General features: G+C 54.4%; 1 non-coding gene across 1 annotated transcript in view; it reads right to left on the minus strand.

The window, feature by feature from the left end:
- LOC126430149 (small subunit ribosomal RNA) overlaps positions 1-292 on the minus strand; it is a 1,910-nt gene extending 1,618 nt beyond the window's left edge. The window contains exon 1 of the ribosomal RNA XR_007577015.1: positions 1-292. This exon is cut by the window's left edge and continues 1,618 nt beyond it. This is a non-coding gene — a ribosomal RNA (small subunit ribosomal RNA).
- Between the last annotated feature and the right edge of the window lie 2,208 nt (positions 293-2,500).

Here is a 2,500-nt window from a genome sequence, read left to right on the forward strand (position 1 = left end):
GACCGTGCGATCAGCCCAAAGTTATTCAGAGTCACCAAGGCAAACGGACCGGACGAGCCGACCGATTGGTTTTGATCTAATAAAAGCGTCCCTTCCATCTCTGGTCGGGACTCTGTTTGCATGTATTAGCTCTAGAATTACCACAGTTATCCAAGTAACGTGGGTACGATCTAAGGAACCATAACTGATTTAATGAGCCATTCGCGGTTTCACCTTAATGCGGCTTGTACTGAGACATGCATGGCTTAATCTTTGAGACAAGCATATGACTACTGGCAGGATCAACCAGGGAGCTGCGTCAACTAGAGCTGAGCAGCCGGCCGCCCGGGAGTGTGTCCCGGGGGCCCGCGCGAACACGCAAGCGTCCGCTCAATTATTCTGCAAACAGGAGGAGGCTGAGCTCCCCTGCACAATACACCTCGAAACCCTCTCAGGTCCCGGCGGCGCGCAGCGCCGTCCTAAGTACTTGGTCGGGTTCGAGAGAGGCGCAATCGCCCGGAGTTTGGCGAGTAGACGCTTTAGGTGCGACCACCCGTGCTCCCAACTGAGCTTGCCGCTGCCGACAGAGGCCCGGGAGCGTGCTGTCGTGGCATTGCCGGCGGGAGACAACACGCGCCACCTACGGTGGCCGGCAGCTCCAACGCCAGCGCCACAGAAGGACAAAAGCCCCACTTGGGTGCCGAAGCGAACTCTCCCAGCACAGCGCACGCGCCAACACGTCCGCACAGCTGCGATACAATCCACCTGCGAGAACCGCAGAGGCGACCGAGCAGCAGACGGCGTCGCGGCGCCGAGCGCCGGGCGGCGGCGCATCCTCAGCGCACACAGTCCTCAATCGGACCAGCACACTGCAGATGTCCACCGCGCTTCGCACCGGGCCCGCGAGGACCTACTTTGGCCGCACGGCGCCGCGTGCAGGGTGCGCCGGCGCGCAGCTGCGCCGCCTGCCGCCTCCGTCGGCCGGCGCGCCTGCCACTGGCCGCCCCCACCAGCCGGCTGTAGCGCGTGCGCCCACGCACCGCGCGGCCAGCACGCCGGGAGGCCCCCCCTCACCGGCCGGGGACGGTCCCACCCAGCCACCGCCGCGTATCGCTTCACACCCACATGCCATTCACGTTCGTGGGCATGGTGGGTATCGCTGAAACAACCGGTTGGTAGCTCAACCGATCGTCGCCATCACTGATTCACCTCTAGCGAGAACAACCGCACCACAACGGTTTACCAGTTCTTCATTTGCGTAACGTCACCAGCAAACGTAGACGTCCATCGCCATTTGCAAATTCAACGATTGTTGCATGCCTGTGTCAGGTGTCACGACACACTATGTCTGCCCACATACACGCAACAACATGTGCACGCTTCGCGAACACGTGGAAGGTGGCCCCCGTACGTATGCGATGTCCATTGCGCGAACGACTGTCAACCGGCCTCTGTCGCATGTCGCAGATGTGGAACGCAGTGCACCATGCTATCACGGTGTGTGAGAAGAGACGACTACGTCTGACAACACGCGCCACTACATCAACAGACGGCTCATGCTGATCGCCATCCACGGCATACCATACTTCAATCCAGCTCTTATAGGGAGACGACACGTAGCTGAGTGCACAATATTTGGACCGTATGGTTCGCCGTTGTTGGCGCAGTCGTGGTACGGTCACACATGTACCACGATGTATCATTCAGTACATGAGGACCAATGTGCAGTACAGTGTGTGATTTGGACGTACAACATCAGCGGACAGTTGACACAAGCCGTACCACAACGTAGGCTGTGCTTCGCCATGCGAATGCCAATGAACAACTGCGAAGGGCATTGAGCATGTACGTCCTGCTGCCATCCGCATTACAGTGTATAGCTGCAAGGTGTTTAACATGAAGCGATACTCTGGGGACCGGGCAGTGCGAGTAGCAAACTATATTGCGGGGGTTGCAGTTAGGCAACACTACACTAATTTAACGCGTCGTATGACAATTACAGAGCAGGTTAAGGCCCAACGTGTGTTGGGTTAAGGTACAATATAGGTTAGGTTAAGGTACAATATAGGTTAGGTTAAGGGACAATATGGGTTAGGTTAAGGGACAATATAGGTTAGGTTAAGGGACAATATGGGTTAGGTTAAGGGACAATATGGGTTAGGTTAAGGGACAATATGGGTTAGGTTAAGGGACAATATGGGTTAGGTTAAGGGACAATATAGGTTAGGTTAAGGGACAATATAGGTTAGGTTAAGGGACAATATAGGTTAGGTTAAGGGACAATATAGGTTAGGTTAAGGGACAATATAGGTTAGGTTAAGGGACAATATAGGTTAGGTTAAGGGACAATATAGGTTAGGTTAAGGGACAATATAGGTTAGGTTAAGGGACAATATAGGTTAGGTTAAGGGACAATATAGGTTAGGTTAAGGGACAATATAGGTTAGGTTAAGGGACAATATAGGTTAGGTTAAGGGACAATATCGGTTAGGTTAAGGGACAATATGGGTTAGGTTAAGGG

The sequence above is a fragment of the Schistocerca serialis genome, unplaced genomic scaffold (assembly GCF_023864345.2).
Source record: "Schistocerca serialis cubense isolate TAMUIC-IGC-003099 unplaced genomic scaffold, iqSchSeri2.2 HiC_scaffold_1031, whole genome shotgun sequence".
Taxonomy (NCBI): domain Eukaryota; kingdom Metazoa; phylum Arthropoda; class Insecta; order Orthoptera; family Acrididae; genus Schistocerca; species Schistocerca serialis.